This window comes from Herpailurus yagouaroundi, unplaced genomic scaffold (genome assembly GCF_014898765.1).
Source record: "Herpailurus yagouaroundi ecotype Mexico unplaced genomic scaffold, PumYag 190, whole genome shotgun sequence".
In the NCBI taxonomy this organism is placed as follows: Eukaryota; Metazoa; Chordata; class Mammalia; order Carnivora; family Felidae; genus Herpailurus; species Herpailurus yagouaroundi.
The window spans coordinates 24948079-24966095 of NW_024412421.1; the positions used below are offsets into that span (position 1 = coordinate 24948079).

Sequence of the window (18017 nt, forward strand, 5' to 3'; positions counted from 1 at the left end):
TCATCTCATTTTAGTCTATTTCAGTGTATTCATTTTTTCAAAATCTCAAACGATTTCCTTTCTCCCCCTCCTTTTTTTTCCTCTGTCAAACCACTTTCAACACCCAGACCAAAATACACCTAGGATCTAGCATCATCTATTAGATTTTTGTGTGTTTTTTTAATTTTTAATTTTAATTTGTTTAATTTTAATTTTGTTAATTTCAATTTTTCTACCTCATTAATTCCTTTTCTCCCTTCAAAAGTACAAAACAAAGGAATTCACCCCAAAAGAAAGAGCACGAAGAAACGACAGCCAGGGATTTAACCAACACAGATACAAGCAAGATGTCTGAACCAGAATTTAGAATCACGATAATAAGTATACTAACTGGAGTTGAAAACAGATTAGAATCCCTTCCTGCAAAGATAAAAGAAGTAAAAATAGCCAGAATGAAATTAAAAATGCTCTAACTGAGCTGTAGTCAGGGATGGATGCATCAGTGGCAAGGATGAATGAGGCAGAGCAGAGAATCAGCAACACAAAGGACAAACTTATAGAGAATAATGAAGCAGAAAAAAAGAGGGAGATTAAGGCAAAAGAGCACGATTTAAGAATTAGAGAAATCAGTGATTCATTAAAAAGGAACAACATCAGAATCATAGGGGTCCCAGAAGAGGAAGAGAGAGAGATAGGGGTGGAAGGGTTATGTGAGCAAATCATAGTGGAAAACTTTTCTACCCTGGGGAAAGACACAGACATCAAAATCCAGGAAGCACAGACGACTCCCATTAGATTCAACAAAAACCAACCATCAACAAGGCATATCATAGTCAAATTCACAAAATACTCAGGCAAGGAGAGAATCATGAAAGCAGCAAGGGAAAAAAAGTCCCTAACATACAAGGGAAGACAGATCAGGTTTGCAGCAGACCTATCCACAGAAACTTGGCAGGCCAGAAAGGAGTGGCTGGATATATTCAGTGTGCTGAATCAGAAAAATATTCAGCCAAGAATTCTTTATCCAGCAAGGCTGTCATTCAAAATAGAAGGAGAGATAAAAAGTTTCCCAGACAAAAAAAAATTAAAGGAGTCTGTGACCACTAAACCAGCCCTGCAAGTACATATATGAATATATATATATATGAATATATATATATGAATATATATATTCATATATATATATACATATCAAAAGCAACAAAAGATTAGAAAGAACCAGAGAATACCACCAGAAACTCCAACTCTACAAGCATCATAATGGCAATAAATTCATATCTTTCAGTACTCACTCTAAACATCAATGGACTCAATGCTCGGATCAAAAGACACAGGGTAACAGAATGGATAAGAAAACAAGATCCATCTATATGCTGTTTATAAGAGACCCACTTTAGACCTAAAGACACCTTCAGATTGAAAATAAGGGGATGGAGAACCATCAATCATGCTAACGGTTAACAAAAGAAAGCCAGAATAGCCATACTTATATCAGACAATCTAGACTTTAAAATAAAGACTGTATCAAGAGATGCAGAAGGACATTATATAATAATAAAGGGGTCTACAGACCAAGAAGACCTAACAATTGTAAACATTTATGCACCAAATGTGGAAGCACCGAAATATGGAAGCACCCAAGTATATAAATCAATTAATCACAAACATAAAGAAACTCATCAATAGTAATACCATAAATAACAGTAGGAGACTTCAACACAGCAATGGACAGATCATCTAATCAAAATATCAACAAGGAAACAATGGATTTGAATGACACACTGGACCAGATGGACTTAACAGATACATTCAGAACATTTCACCATAAAGCAGCAGAATACACATTCTTCTCCAGTGCACATGGAACGTTCTCCAGAATAGACCATATACTGAGACACAAGTCAGCCCTAAGTAAGTCCAAAAAGATCGAGATCATACTGTGCATATTTTCAGACCACAATGCTATGAAACTTGAAATCAACCACAAGAAAAAATTTGGAAAGGTAACAAATACTTGGAGACTGAAGAACATCCTACTAAAGAATGAATGGGCTAACCAAGCACTTAAAGAGGAAATTAAAAAGTATATGAAAGTCAATGAAAATGATAACACCACAACCCAAAACCTCTGAGACGCAGCAAAGGCGGTCATAAGAGGAAAGTATATAGCAATCCAGGCCTTCCTAAAGAAGGAAGAAAGATCTCAGATACACAATCTAATCTTATGCCTTAAGGAGCTGGAAAAAGAACAGCAAATAAAACCCAAAACCAGCAGAAGACAGGAAATAATAAAGATTAGGGCAGAAATTAATGCTATCAAAACCAAAAAAAAAAAAACCAGCAGAACAGATCAATGAAACCAGAAGCTGGTTCCTTGAAAGAATCAACAAAATTGATAAACCACTAGCCAATTTGATCAAAAAGAAGGAAAGGACCCAAATAAATGAAATCAAGAATGAAAGAGGAGAGATCACCACCAACACAACAGAAATAAAAATAATAATAGAATATTATGAGCAATTATATGCCAATAAAATGGGTAATCTGCAAGAAATGGACAAATTCCTAGAAACGTATACACTACCAAAACTGAAACAGGAAGAAATAGAAAATTTGAACATACCCATAACCAGTAAGGAAATCGAATTAGTAATCAAAAATCTGCCAAAAAAAAACAGGAGTCCAGGACCAGATGGCTTTCCAGGGGAATTCTACCAAACATTTAAGGAAGAGTTAACACCTATTCTCTTGAAGCTGTTCCAAAAAATAGAAATGGAAGGAAAACTTCCAAACTCTTTCTATGAAGCCAGCATTACCTTGATTCCAAAACCAGACAGAGACCCCACTAAAAAGGAGAACTAGAGACCAATTTCCCTGATGAACATGGATGCAAAAATCTTCAACAAGATATTAGCCAACCAGATCCAACAATACATTAAAAAAATTATTCACCACATCCAAGTGAGATTTAGACCTGGGATGCAGGGCTGGTTGAATATCTGCAAAACAATTGACGTGATTCATCACATCAATAAAAGAAAGGACAAGAACCATATGATCCTCTCAATAGACGCAGAGAAAGCATTTGACAAAATACAGCATCCTTTCTTGATAAAAACCCTCAAGAAAGTAGGGATAGAAGGATCATACCTCAAGATCATAAAACCCATATATGAACAACCCAATGCTAATATCATCCTCAACGGGGAAAAACTGAGAGCTTTCCCCTTAAGGTCAGGAACAAGACAGGGATGTCCACTCTCGCCACTGTCATTCAACATAGTATTGGAAGTCTTAGCCTCAGCAATCAGACAACACAAAGAAATAAAAGGCATCTAAATTGACCAGGAGGAGGTCAAACGTTCACTCTTCACAGATGACATGATACTCTATATGGAAAACCCTAAAGATTCCACCAAAAAACTGCTAGAATTGATTCATGAATTCAGCAAAGTGGCAGGATATAAAATCAACACACAGAAATTGGTTGCATTCCTATACACCAACAATGAAGCAACACAAAGAGAAATCAATGAATCGATCCCATTTACAGTGTCACCAAAACCCATAAAATACCCAGGAATAAATCTAACCAAAGAGGTGAAAAATCTATACACTGAAAACTATAGAAAACTTATGAAAGAAACTGAAGACACACAAAAATGGAAAAATATTCCACTCTCCTGGATAGGAAGAACAATTATTGTTAAAATGTCGATACTACCAAAAGCAATCTACACATTCAATGCAATCCCTATCAAAATAACACCGGCATTCTTCACAGAGCTAGAACAAACAATCCTAAAATTTGTATGGAACCAGAAAAGACCCCGAATAGCCAGAAAAAGAAAACCAAAGCAGGAAGCATCACAATCCTGGACTTCAAGCTATACTACAAAGCTGTAATCATCAAGACAGTATGGTACTGGCACAATAACAGACACTCAGATCAATGGAACAGAATAGAGAACCCAGAAATGGACCCACAAACGTATGGCCAACTAATCTTTGACAAAGCAGGAAAGAATATCCAATGGAAAAAAGACAGTCTCTTCAGCAAGTGGTGCTGGGAAAACTGGACAGCGACATGCAGAAGAATGAACCTGGACCACTTTCTTACACCACAAACACAAAATAAACTCAAAATGGATGAAAGACCTCAATATAAGACAGGAAGCCATCAAAATCCTTGAGGAGAAAGCAGGCAAAAACCTCTTTGACCTTGGCCGCAGCAACTTCTTACTCAACACATCTCTGGAGGCAAGGGAAATGAAAGCAAAAATGAACACTGGGACCTCATGAAAATAAAAAGCTTCTGCACAGTGAAGGAAACAATCAGCAAAACTAAAAGGCAACTGACAGAATGGGAGGAGATATTTGCAAATGACATATGAGATAAAGGGTTAGTATCCAAAATCTATCAAGAACTTACCAAACTCAACACCCAAAAAACAAATAATCCAGTGAAGAAATGGGCAAAAGACATGAATAGACACTTCTCCAAGAAAGACATCCAGATGGCTAACAGACACATGAAAAAATGCTTAACATCAGTCATCATTAGGGAAATACAAATCAAAACCACAATGAGATACCACCCCACACCTGTCAGAATGGCTAACATTAACAACTCAGGCAACAACAGATGTTGGCGAGGATGTGGAGAAAGAGGATCTCTTTTGCATTGTTGGTGGAAATGCAAGCTGGTGCAGCCACTCTGGAAAACAGGATGGAGGTTCCTCAAAAAACTAAAAATAGAACTACCCTATGACCCAGCAATTGCACTAAGCATTTATCCACAGGATACAGGTGTGCTGTTTCGAAGGGACACATGCACCCCCATGTTTATAGCAGCACTATCAACAACAGCCAAAGTATGGAAAGAGCCCAAATGTCCATCGATGGATGAATGGATAAAGAAGATGTGGTATATATATACAATGGAGTATTACTCAGCAATCAAAAGAATGAAATATTGTCATTTCCAACTACATGGATGGAACTGGAGGGTATTATGCTAAGTGAAATTAGTCACAGAAAAACAAAAATCATATGACTTCACTCATATGAGGACTTTAAGAGACAAAACAGATGGAACATAAGTGAAGGGAAACAAAAATAATATAAAAACAGGGAGGGGGACAAAACAGAAGAGACTCATAAATATAGACAACAAACAGAGGGTTACTGGACGGGTTGTGGGAAGGGAGATGGGCTAAATGGGTAAGGGGCACTAAGGAATCTACTCCTGAAATCATTGTTGCACTATATGGTAACTAATTTGGATGTAAATTTAAAAAAATAAAAAATAAAAAATGTTACCTCCAACCTGACAGGGAGACCCAAGTGGGGAAGCCAACTTGGCCGAGAGCTGCCACTCAGATATTCAGTCCTCAGCCGCCCACTGCCTCTCTTTGGCTCTTCATCACAGGCCTGTCTGACCTTCTGTGCCTCTGGAGACACCCTGACCACTCCCCTGGCAGTGTTGGTCTCTATATGGATAAAAATCCTTTTTCTTCATGTCAGCCAAACAAAGTTAGGCTGGTCCCCAGAAGAATGTGTCTAAGAAGCTAGAGAGGAAAGAAAATTAAGGAATTAAAATGCAGCCACCGATGTGCCTGGGTGGCTGTCGGTTAAGTGGCTGACTTAGGCTCAGGTCAATGATCTCGAGGTCCACGAGTCTGAGATCCACATTGGGCTCTGTGCTGACAGCTTGGAGCCTAGAGCCTACTTCAGATTCTATGTCTCCCCCCCTTCTCTCTCAGTCCTTCACCCACTCACACTATGTCTCTCTCTCAAAAATAAATATTTTTAAAAAAAAATTTTAATGCAGCCACCTGGAAACAGGATTTCCAAGTTCTTGGAACTTGGACTCTGGCCAGACTGGTCTAGCAGCTTCCTTAAGCTTCCTCCTCACCCCCTCCTCATCTGTACCTATCTGCCTTGGCAAGAAGCCCTCCCTTCCAGAATTTGCTTCCTCTGGCCTTGAGCAGCCCTGCCCCTAGCTCTTGGCAGGACCCAGCTTCTCTCCTTAGGCTCTTGGAGAATTTAGTTGGCCCAGAGAGTCCTCCTTTGGCCCTCAGCCCTCCCACAGAGATACTAATACCTGCCACGAAGAGTTCTTATAGTTGGTGGTACCAACTATAAAGAATATACGCTCCATGAGAGCAGGGCTTCCTTTTGTTCTTGGCCCCAGCTCCTGTGCTTGCCCCATAGCAAATGCTCATGAATGTTTGTTGAATTAGTAGTAAATATTCATATGAGCTTGAGTATGTGCATACAATTTCTAGAAAGACCCACAAGAACCTAGCATCAGGGGCGCCTGGGTGGCTCAGTCAGTTAAGCGTCCGACTTCGGCTCAGGTCATGATCTCACCATCCGTGAGTTCAAGCCCCGCATCAGGCTCTGTGCTGACAGCCCAGAGCCTGAAGCCTGCCTTGGATTCTGTGTCTCCCTCTCTCTCTGACCCTCCCTTGTTCATGCTCCGTCTCTGTCTCAAAAATAAACAAACATTAAAAAAAAAAAATTAAAAAAAAAAAAAAAGAACCTAGCATCAGTGAATGTCTTTGGATAGTTGAAAATAGAGGCCTAAAGAATAGGATACAGAGAGGAAGCTGTAAACCAGTCTGTACCTCTTGAATTTTTTTTTCCTGTGCATATATATCACCTATTTGAAATTAAAAACACAATACCACTTATGTTAGGACCAAAACAATGAAATAGTTTGGTATAAACAAAATATGTAGAAGATCTATATAATGAAAACTATAAAGCTATGATGAAAGAAACCAAGGAACACCTAAATAAATGAAGAGCTATTCCATATCAGGGGCAGAAAGTCACGAGATATATAGATATAGATATAGATATAGATATAGATATATAGATATATAGATATTTATATAGTTTATCTATTTTGAGAGAGGGCAGGGGAGAGAGAGAGGAAGAGAGAAAGAATCCCAAGCAGGGCCCACACTGTCAGCACTGAGATGGACACGGGCCTCACACCCATGAACTGCCAGATCATGACCTGAGCCGAAATCAAGAGTCCGATGCTCAACCGAATGAGCCACCTGGGTGCCCCAGCGAGAACATCTGAAAAATATTGTGGGGGCATGTTTTTGCATAACATTTTTTTTAATGTAACCTATGTCCAACATGAGGCTTGAACTCACAAACCTGACATCGAGAGTCACATATTCCACAGACTGAGCCAGCCAGGTGACCCCCTGTAAGTGTGTGTGTTTAAGTGAAAGAAACCAATCTAAAAAGGCTATATACTGTATGATTCTAACTACATGACATTTTGGAAAAGGCAAAACTACAGACATGGTAAAATGATCAGTGGTTGTCAGGGGTTGTGGGGAGGGAGGGAAGAATAAGTGGAGCACAGAAGATTTGTAAGGCAGTGAAACTATCCTGTATGATACTGTAATTGTGGATATCACAATTGTCAGAGTGCCATTATACATTTGTCAAAACCCAGAGAATGTACAATACCAAGAGGGAACCCTCATGTAACTATGAACTTTAGTTAATAATCATGTTATCAATATCAATTATAACAAATGTACCACACTAGTAATACATGCTAATAACAAGAGATACTATGTATCTAGGGTGGGATGGCTTTATCGAACTCTCTGTACTTTCTTTTTTTAAAAAAAAGTTTACTGTGAGAGAGCATGTGAGTGGGGAAGGAGCAAAGAGGGAGGAAGAGAGAATCCAAAGAAGGCTCCACCCTGTCAGCACAGAGCCCAACACAGAGCTCAAATTCATTAACTGTGAGATCATGACCTGAGCCACAATCAAGAGAAGGAGGCTTAACCAACTGAGCCACCCAGGTGCCCCAACTTAGCCAATGTTAAGGGCTTTGCAGGCCCAGGGTTTAAGTCCCAGATCCTGAACCAGCCCCAGCTTCCTCCTCTGGGGTTAAGAGTCATGCCTTATAGGGTTGGGTTAAGAGTTCCAGAACTCTTGTCACTGCAATATGATGGTCAAAAATTTCATTGCCAGGGTACCCAGGTGGCTCACTTGGTTAAGTGTCCGACTTGGGCTCAGGTCATGATCTCATGGTTCATGAGTTGGAGTCCTGTATCGGGCTCTCTGCTGTCAGCATGGAGCCTGCTTCAGATCCTCTGTCCCCACCTCCCTCTGCCCCTCCCCTGCTCACTCTCTCAAAAATAAATAAAATAAACATTTAAAAAATTACATTGCCAAATGGATAAAAAAGATATGGTTTATATATACAATGGAATACTACTTGGCAATGAGAAAGAATGAAATCTGGCCATTTGCAGAAACATGGATGGAACTGGAGGGTATTATGCTAAGTGAAATAAATCAGGCAGAGAAAGACCGATACTGTATGTTTTCACTCCTATGTGGATCTGGAGAAACTTAACAGCAGACCATGGTGGGGGGCGGGGAGGTTACAGAGAGGGAGGGAGGCAAACCATACAGAGATTCTTAAATACTGAGAACAAACTGAGGGTTGATGGGGGGTGGGGGAGAGGGGAAAGTGGGTGATGGGCATTGAGGAGGGCACCTGTTGGGAGGAGCACTGGGTTGTACGGAAACCAATTTGACAAATTATATTTAATTAATAAAAAAATTACATTGCCTATGTGATTTCCAGGGAAAAGGGGAGGAGTGGCCTTTCTTGGCCAGGAGGGAAACCAAGGCAGGGAGGACCAGGAGGCACCCTCTGCAGAAGTGTCATTCAAGAAAGGTTTCCCAACTGTGGAAAGACACTGGAAAGTACCTGGCCCCAGCCCAGCCTCCACCGGGCCAGCTGGTCTGCTGGCCTCTGTGAATCACAGCTTCAGTGGGGCCTGGAACAGCTCCTCCAAGGAGGCAAGCAGGAGAGCCACAATGACTGCAATCCAGTGTGGTGGAGTTGACAAGGTACCTGTAGAGCAAGGGGGAGGGGGTCAAAAGGACCACCACCCATCCCTGGTGTGCCCCTTCCCCTATGGTTCCCTGGGAAGTCCCTAATCACCCTCTTCATCTATAAAATAGCACTACCAAGGCTCACTCCCCAGGCAGCTGTGGGAGAGAAAGCTCAAATGTAGTTATTCTACCCGGCAGTGAGTGGAACTCATACTGCTATCAGATCAACAACTGACACAAAGCCTCAAGGGCAGTAGCATAGAGAGGCAAAAATCTTGGCTTCTCAACACATGCTTTAACCTCTCTGATCCTCAGTCTCCTCATCTCTAACATGGGAATTACACAGCCCTTTATCTCCCAGGTACTGTATGAATTCAGGGAGAGCTTAGCAACCTGCCTGGCACAGAGATGTCCTTAGTATCTCCCTGTGCCTTCATAAGGTATGAATGCCACCCCAGCCAATTGGGTCAATTCTAGATAAATCACCATCCCTGTAAAGGCTTCCTCTGTAATCTTAGCTGTGAGGACAGAGGAAGGCACCACATTGCCACCATTAGGGACAGAATTTATTGCCTTGTGGGTACTAGACTGGGAACTTGAACAAACTGAATCATGTGGACAAGGTCTTGGCACCAAGAGAGCTAGGTTGGAAAAAACACTGCTGCAAAAAAGCAAAATGTACGCAACAGCCATGAGAAAGACTTTAAGCTCTGGAAGAGAGTTTTTAAGGAGGGTCTCATTTAATGGAAGAAGGGGGGCATTGAGCAACAGAGAGCCTGGCTCCCAATCAAGGCGAATGTTGTCTGCATGGTATTATCCTTGGACCCTGGGGACCCAGGCAAGCTGGGCCTGGCTCCACAAAGAAGCCAGCCAGAGGGAGGGTAAAGTGCTGATTCACCCGGCAAGAAGAGGTGGTGGCTGCTGAATCCATACCTGTGAGACTGTCAGGGCCCAGGAACTGTCAGCCAGGTGCAGCAGGGTAGGTAGAGGCCAACTTGTGGCAGGTAGGTTTTGTAGATTTCCACCCAGCATAGAGGGCTGAAGCCAGATTGTCTAGGTTTAAATCCCAGCTCCAGCATCTACTGGCAACCTTGAACAGGTGACTTAAACCCTGGGCCTCAGTTCCCAACTATAAAATGGGGATATTGGAGCACCCACTGCACAGGGTTGTGGTGAGAATTTGAGATCAAGCCCGGTTCAGCATTTAACACAGGGCTTGCCCACAGTAAACGGCAGCAGCTATTATTACTGTCATTTAGGGGAGGGCTGGAAGCAAGTCTTCCCACCTGCCTGCTCCCTCACTCCCTGACTTGGGTCCCACCTTCACATAGACCTGTTATATGTAACTAGACTGGAATGGATCACATCAGAGAGGCACAAAGCCTAGGAGAGACTCTGCCTCCGCCACTGCCTCATGTAGGAGTCTCCTCTCCAGCTTGCCAAGTCTCTCCTTACATGCCTCCACTAATGGGGAGTGCTCCACATTTGGATAGCTCTGATCACAAGTCCTTTAGGTGGGGCTGAAATTGCCTCCCTGCAAACTGCCCTTTAGTGGAAGTGATTTTTCTGCCAGGGACTTTCCAATGTCTGGAATCCACCCATCCCACAAACGCTAGGATCACCCTGAGCATAGAAAGTCCTCCAGGAAGTCTCCCCGGAACTGAGCACACTGAGCATCTCGTGCAGAATTGCACTCCCCACAAGAACACACATACATATCTCCAACAACTGGGTCCATAAGGCAGAAAGTCTTGGATGTCCCCAGACAGCACACTAATGGTAGTTCTCATAAATTGCCTCACAAAACCCCTGTGAGGCATGTACTAGCTTTTTCCCCAATCTTAAAAATTGTGGGGGCACCTGAGTGGCTCAGTCAGTTAAGCGTCCAACTTTGGCTCCAAGTCATGATCTCGCAGTTTGTGAGTTCAAACCCCACGTCAGGCTCTGTACTGAAGAGCCAGGAGCCTGCTTTGGATTCTGTGTCCCCATCTCTCTCTGCCCCTCCCCTGCCCACACCCTGTCTCTTCCTGTAAAAATTAACATTAATTTTTTTTAATTCTGGTAAAACACACATAAAATAGAAAATCGTAACCATTTCTAAGTGTACAGTGCCCTGATATTAAGTACATTCACATGGTTACGCATCCATCCCTACCTCCTTCTGCAGAACTCTTTTCATCTTGCAAAAGTGAAACTCTATACCCATGAAATAATAACTCCCCATTCCTCCCTCTAGTTCCTGGCAACCAGCACTCTACTTTCTGTTTCCATAATTTTGACAACACTAAGTGCCTCATATAAGTGGAATCGTACAGTATTTGTCTTTGTCTGGCTCATTTCACTTAGCATAACATCCTCAAGGTTCATCCATGTTGAAGCATGTGTCAGCATTTCCTTCCACTTAAGGCTGAGAAATATTCTATTGCACGTATACGTACACTTAGTTTATCCATTCTTCGGCCGATGGACACCTGAGTTGCTTCTACCTTTTGGCTACTGCAAACAATACTGCTATAAACATGGGTGTACTATCTCTTCAAGACCCAGCTTTCAATTCTTTTGGGTATATACCAGGACTGAGATTGCTGGATCATAGGACAGTTCTTTTTTTAGTTTTTCGAGAAACTCCCAAACTGTTTTCCATAGCATCTGTACCATTTTACAATCCCACTAACAGAGCACAAGTGTTCCAATTTTTCTGCATCCCTGCCCTCGTTATTTTTTGTTTTTGTTTTTTAATGGTAGCCATCCTAAAGCTTATGAGACCTATAAGGAGAGCCTATTTTTATCCTACTTTACAGTTGAGGAATGTGGGATTGGAGAGGTACTGTGACTTGACCACAGTCCCACAGAGAGCACGTGGCAGAGCTGGGATTCAAGTTCAGGGCCATCTGCAACTGTCTGATACTCTCAACAGGCCCCATCCCAGTAAATCCTTACTGTACAACTGGTCAGTGATCACCCTGGGGCCTCCAGTCCTCAGAGCTCTGTTCAGAGCCTGGCTAGGGAGGAGGCAGTGATCTGAAAGACACCCCAGGCCCACACCCCGGCCCCCTGGATCTCCCAGGCCCAGGAGACTCTAAAATTAGCGTCTAACAAAGGCCTTACCCTGCACGGCCCATGGAGCCTTTGGCAGGGAGGTCTCTTCAGGGGGGTTCCCTCTCATGCTGGTCTGGCTGCAGGAGAGAGTGAGGTTCAGGGCCTGCTCGACAGGACCCAGATGGGAGGGCAGGGGGTGGGGGCCAGGAGAGGCACCCAGGCAGCGCTCTTCAGAGTCTCCGGTGCAGTGGGACCAGGACCACAGTGGCTAGAGGGCAGGGTAGAGCCTCCAGGAAGGGCCAGGCAACTAACATTCAGACACAGAGCCTGGTACATCCCCGGCAGTGGTGCCACATCGCACCTACATGACCATGGACAAGCTAGTATTCCCCTACACCTGTTTCTTCCTCTGTAAAATCAGGAAGACTAAGTCAAAGCTGGCAGGGAGCTGTGGGTACTAAATGATCACTAGATCCATAATTTCAGGCTGATGACTGGGTGCAACTGTGCTAGCACCACTACCTCCTCCCACACCCTTGCCTGTCCCACCCCCATGCTACACCTATCCCGCCTCTCTCCTACACTGGTCTGCCCTCCACCAATGGGGGACTGGCAGAGCCTTGAGATTAAGGATCCAGGTGACTCCTTTGAGGAGTAACACATTTGAATGCATTAGTTCCGGTCTTCTTCTTAGAAAAACAAATAAATAAGGGGTGCCTGGCTGGCTCAGTAGGAAGAGTATGCAACTCTTGACCTTGGGGCTGTGAGTTTCAGCCCAACTTGGGTGTAGAAATTACTTAAATAAAACTTAAAAAAAAAAAACACCACAAAGTAATAATAATTCCTTCAGGTAAACAAAGACATGGTCACACAGATGTTTGCTACTACATTATTTATAACAATGATAATTTCATAGCACCCTGAAGGGGACTAGTTGAGTTAGCATCCTACCACAAAATGGAAGATCATATGGCCACTATAAATTATAATGGAGCTCTGTATTTATCAGCATTTCCATGGCAATAAATGTTGAGTGGTGGGAAAACACAGGTTATGAGAAAATCATGTATAGATGATCCCATAGGACACAGAGCTGTGTGTGTATATAGCTAGGTATGGTTTCCTGATCAGTAGCAATAGCATCACCTAAGAGCTTGTTAGAAATATAGACTGGGGCCCACCTCGGGCTTTGAGGAATCAGAATTTAACAAAATCCCCAGGTGGTTCATGTGCAGGTTACAGCTGGAAAGCAATAAAGGCATTGTCTGGAGAGTTTCCCAGTAAAATATTAGGGAATGGTTATGTCTGGGGGGGGGCGGGGTGGGATTGGGATTTTCTTTCCTTCCTGTGCTTTTCTGAACGTTAGCATTTTTCCCCAGTAAACGTGATAAAAACAATAAAGTTATTAAAATGCTTGTAAAGATACAAGATCCAAAACTATAAAACTCATAGAAAAAAATACAGGTAAAAAGCTTTGTGACACTGGACTTAGCAATTATGTCTTTGATATGGCAACAAAAGCAAAAATAGGATAAATGGGACTATATCAAAATTGAAAACTTTTGTGCATCAAAGGATACAGTCAAGAGAGTGAAAAGGCAACCTATGGAATGAAAAAATATATACAAACGTGATAAGGAGTTAATATCCAGAATATATAAAAACTCCTACAACTCAACAAAAATCAAATAACCTGACTAAAAAAAAATGGACAAAGAATATAAACAAATATTTCTCTGAAGAAGATATACAAATGGAGAACAGGTATGTGAAAAGATATTCAGCATCACTAATCACTAGGGAAATGCACATCAAAACCATGATGAAATACCACCCCATACCCATTAAGATCATTACTATCAAAATGCAGAAAATAACATGTTGGTGAGGATGTGGAAAAACTGAAAGTTCTCCAGGTGCGGCCATTCGCCCTTCCTGGCTGGGATACACAGAAAGGAGTCTCCTAACAGCCTCCTGGGAAGCTCCGGACATAAGTTCCCAGGACATAGGTTCATGCAGCTCACTTCCCAGGGGACACCACCCCCTAATCATAGGACAGAGCCCTCATGCATAAGTGTGTAAGACAGCCAGAGACCAGAACTCCCCTGGGATTGTTGCAGGGCTGGAGGCCACAGTTCCCAGACCTCAGTGGAGTCTCCTGGGTTAAAGGGCCATATTGCCCATTTCTTTCTTTTTTTTTTTTTTTTAACATTTATTTATTTTTGAGAGACAGAGCATGAGTAGGGGGATGCAGAGAGAGGGAGACACAGAATCTGAAGCAGGCTCCAAGTTCAGCGCTGTCAGCAGAGACGCGGAGGTCGAACCCACCAACTGTCAGATCATGACCTAAGCCAAAGTCAGACGTTCAACCAACTGAGCCATGCAGGTGCCCCCCATATTGCCCATTTCAAAAAAAATGCCTCTTCCAAGGTTGGGACAGGGACAGCCACCAGACAGTACTGCCTGGGAGGTGGGGTGGGGTGGAATGGGTAACTTCAGCTTCCAAAGACATTTTGCAGACTTCCAGAAGGAAAGAGCTATAGGACGCCTAACTGCCCTGAACCCTCAACTGAGGCAGAAGAGGAGACCACCCACTCTGGGATGAGAACCCCAGAACCCAGCACCCCAACTTTTAGGCCAGGCTCCCCCACACTGAGCCTATCCTAAGAATTCCACTGTGTGCATTTATTTATTTGGGGTACCATTAAAGCCTTTGAGATGGGGTGGAATGCTGGGTCCATATCAGGCCTCTAATACCATCCCCTAAAGCTGCCAGAAAGGCATCCCCAACCCTGCTTAAAACCCCACATCACTGAGATAAAGTCCAAATTCCCACTTGACCTTCAAAATTTGGTCCCCGCTGACTCCTCTCACCTCCTAACCCACTCTCCCAGTCCTGCAGCCTCCTGAACTGCCCCCTACCCCACCTCCTGCCCCAAATTCAGCTTTCTCCCATTTCTGCCTAATAGACTTTTCTTCCTTCTTAAGCAGGGAGCTGTCCCAGTCCCAGTCACCTCTGCTCCTGTGAGACGAGTTGTGTGCCTGTTTCACATGCATGGAACTTGTCTTATGCATCTCACCCCAGTTTCCAGCACCATGGCCACCTAGCCCAATAAACGACTGCTGACCAAGAAAATTAGCACATGAGTCTTCTGCCTGTCTTTTATGGCTAATTCTGGTATCTTCCCAAAAGCTCTGGAGCATGGGTTTGACCTTCCACATTAACGGACCCCTATGTGCCAAACACCTTACCTATGTTTTCTCATGTAATTCTATGGCAAAGGCATTAACATTTTGATTTTATAGATGAAGACACTGATGCTCAGAAGTCCAATGACTGTCCACAGCCAGGATTGGAACCCAGCCTGACCAGCCTGTGCTTATTCCACTGAGCCTCATAGGTGGCCTCCCAATAACTTACTAGACTAGAGAACAGAAGGTGTGCCCCTAGACTTCTGGGGAATTCTCCGCTCTGTCCAGGGATCCTGTAAACCTGCACTTTGACAAAGGTGGCTGGGAGATGGAAGGGTGACATCTAGATCAGGTGGCAGGAGGAGACCAAGAGTCTGGGGATCCTTCAGAAAGAGGTTCACCTGACCTGCTGTCCTCTGACATACAGCCCTCCAGCCTCAGCAAAGATAGGGGCCTAAGTCAATAAAATCCTGTAGCAGGGGAGAAGACTTTCACTCCAGTTACAGTGGGGCTGGGTAAGAGGGAGTCAAGAAGATGCCCTTGAGAGGACTTTCTCAATTCTGCCCAGCTAGTATAATGACCCAGGGAAAGCCCCAGGCTTGAAGAGTCTTCCAAGGGTGCTTAATAAGTGCCAGACATTGTGCCAAGTGCCTTAAAAATCCTGTATCACCAAGAAGTTTTATAATCTCTATTTTGCATGAGAACTAATTGAGGCACAATTATTAAGTGAGAGTTCAAGGTCAGGCAGCTATGCATACACACCCAGGCTTGCCTGCTTTCAAAGGTCAAGTCTTAACCACTATGCAGACTGCCTCCTTCCTGCAAAATCCTCAGAGAAAACAAGTTCCTCACCCACCCCCTCATACCATCATGGTTCTGGAAATTAGGAATTAGTCACATAATTCTTGAGTGAGCTGACCTGCATATGTAACATGAACTGAGCTACAAAAATGTTCTTGCCATTGCCCCCAGTATTCATTCTTGATGGAGAATAAACTCCAAGAAGGGGGGGGGGGGGGCGGGAATCTAAAAAAAAAAAAAAAACAGAAAAAGTTATTTTCACAGGATTACCCATAAAAGTCAAAATACTAATTGCAAAACACCTGGAAGCAACCCAACTTCACAAATGAGGGGCAAAGGCTGCCTATGCTGGGATGGGTTTGTTAATGTAGCGAATACCACATACCTTTAAAATGACATACCTTTAAAATGACAAGTAGTTAGTTGGTTTTTGCAAATTTAAAATAAATGCAAAGAATAAAAGAACTCATTTTCATTTCAGAATACCATCCAAACGAGGAAGGCTCACTCATGCCATTTTTCCCCTTTCTTTTAAATCAATTAATTTTTGATAAGGTAATTCACACACATAATTTATGCATGGTACATAAAAATCTAAAGACCTAGAGCAATATGCACTGGAGCAGACCCCAGTAACCCACAACCACTTAAAAATGTGGCTCTGTTGATTTACAAAACTCAGAAGCGAACAGAGAGAAGTAACTTGCTTTATGGTTATTTGGATCTTTTTTCCTGCAAGTCTAAAGAAATACAGAGCAGAGAATTCACACCATTTCAGAGAAACAGTTCACAGCTTTTTGGCTGGGACTTTTTCAAGTCTTTCTCAAATCCCTCTTGCTGTGATCTGTGAAAGCAGCAGCAGCTAAGTTGAGGTGAAGTCAGAAAAAGAAAACCACGTGAGAAAAAAAATGAATGCCTTCTTACCTGTTCACCCAGGAGGACGCGGTCTTCTCGGGCTTTGCTGATTTTAAGGGGCTCGAGAGTAGGAGCAAGTGCCTAGGAGCAGGAGGCAGAGGGTGCCAGGTGAGAGGGTGCTGCTTCCCCCAGCCCACAATCCGGCTTCCTGACTGATGGGAAGGGCGGGGAAAGCAGGCCACTGCCGCTCCTCGCTCGCTCCCGATTGAGAAACTGAAGCCAGCAAGGGCGGGGCAGGGCCACGTGTCCCCAGCCTGCCTTGGGAGTGCGGATAGGAGGGGGCCACAAACCCAGAGGAACAGCCAGGAACTGTTTCCTGACTGACGGCGCCTGGCATATTAATGGCAGGAGTCCCCACATCAAGTTTTGGCTCCCAGGAGGGTTGGGCCTGCCCCAGCTCCTCTCCAGAACACATTTACTCTGATTAAAAAAAAAAAAAAAAAAAAAAAAAAAAACCTCTTCTTACAAAACTTAGTAAAACTGGGTGATGTGGTAGTGACTGGAGTGCACGTGTACGCAGAAGCAACAAACAGAGGGAGAAAAGGCCTTTGATAAATATCACCAGTGTTGAGAACTAATCAATTACCCAGTCTACAGATGGGAGATATGAGCCCAGAGAGATGAAGTATCTAACCTAAGATCACACAGCTAGGGCTTCCCGACACAACTGTTCTGGTGTAACTCATGGTAGTACACACAGCACAGGGAGCTCCTGAGGACACAGAAGTGAAGCCCTTTACTCAGCCCCATCTCCAAGAATAAGGGTACTTTCACTTTGCCTGAGTCAGACCGAAAGCGGAGAATGGCTCTGCCCAGCAGAATTCTGTGGGCACCAGTGGGGCAGCTCCATCTCCACCTAGTTTTCACAGCCAGCTCCCTGATTTAGTAGTTAGGGGTGGGGCAACCCCCCAAGGGATCCTTTAGCTCCTCCACCAGTGGACATTACAAGCAGGAATCGGGACAGGGGAAAGGACTGTGTTCAAAGCATCAAACTATCCAAGACAATAATTTGTAGTTTCTCTCAACGTGAGCACAGAATCTTTATTAAGGGGCCCCTTAACATCTAGGATTCCATAGCATCTCATTTGAGAAGTGCTACCCTAAAAGATGTTAGTATGTCTTATTCTGAACGTCAATGCCTGGTACGAGTAGCTGTTCAAATGATTTCTCAATTGGGTTGACAAAACTGGATTCCTGGT

At 43.3% G+C, this 18017-nt stretch overlaps 1 protein-coding gene across 4 annotated transcripts in view; it reads right to left on the reverse strand.

Moving 5' to 3' along the window:
• The window catches only part of IL34 (interleukin 34), a 79738-nt gene that overhangs the window by 60098 nt on the left and 1623 nt on the right, over nt 1-18017 (reverse strand). The window contains exon 2 of one of the 4 annotated variants that reach the window (XM_040443087.1): nt 16828-16899. The gene's annotated coding sequence lies outside the window, so the exon portion shown is untranslated. Of the gene's footprint in view, nt 1-16827; nt 17055-18017 lie in introns of those variants that run through there. The other 3 variants (XM_040443090.1, XM_040443088.1, XM_040443086.1) reach the window with 3 other exon arrangements.